Below are 981 nucleotides of genomic sequence, written 5' to 3'. Positions count from 1 at the left end.
AATCAAGTGTGATTTTTTTGCATATCATTGAAAAGAACATTAAAAGCAATGGTTTACACTTAGTTACCATAAGCCGAAAATCAAATACTTGAAAAGTTTACTGTGAAATTCTACTGATTTAAGACTATACTTAATATTTTAAAAAAAATAAATCAGCTGGGCGCGGTGGCTCACGCATGTAATTCCAGCACTTTGGGAGGATAAGGCGGGCGGATCACGAGGGCAGGAGATTGAGACCATCCTGGCTAGCGCGATGAAATCCCCATCTCTACTAAAAATGCAAAAAAAATTAGACGGACATGGTGGCAGGTGCCTGTAGTCCCAGCTACTTGGGAGGCTGAGGCAGGAGAATGGTGTGAAACCAGGAGGAGGAGCTTGCAGTGAGCCGAGATCGTGCCACTGCACTCCAGCCTGGGCGACAGAGCGAGACCCCATCTCAAAAAAAAAAAAAAATCTAATTATCAAATGCATCCCATTGTGATATGCCTACATTATGTGACATTAACCTATATTCCTGGGTCCTTTTAATTCCCATCTACTGCTCTTAGAGGTCTTAGCCCTTTATGTTAATTTTTATAAATTCAATTAAATAACTATTATTCCCAAATCTTAGTGTTTGCAGATTAGTTATAAATCCTATCCAAGGTAGGTTAAAGGCCACCGTTTTACAGAGAAATAGTACTTTTTATATTTTTATCTGAAATAGTGCATTTGTTGAGAATAAAAGAAGGTATGTTTAAAAATAGAATCTTTTGGGCCTGGTGGTACGTGCTTGTAGTCCTAGCTACTTGGGCAGCTGAGGTGGAGGATCTCCTTGAGCCTAGGAGTTCCAGACTGCACTGGCGTCACTGCACTCCAGCCTGGGCGACAGAATGAGACCCTGTCTCTAAAAAAAATAATAAAATAGACTATTTTATAGTTGAATGTATAGTTAGCAAGTTATCATCTAAGCCATAAGTCAAAAATTAAATCTTAAAAATT

Source organism: Pan paniscus, chromosome 1 (assembly GCF_029289425.2).
Source record: "Pan paniscus chromosome 1, NHGRI_mPanPan1-v2.0_pri, whole genome shotgun sequence".
Lineage (NCBI taxonomy): Eukaryota > Metazoa > Chordata > Mammalia > Primates > Hominidae > Pan > Pan paniscus.
The sequence above is the reverse complement of the archived record's forward strand: the minus strand, read 5'-3'. Positions refer to the sequence as shown.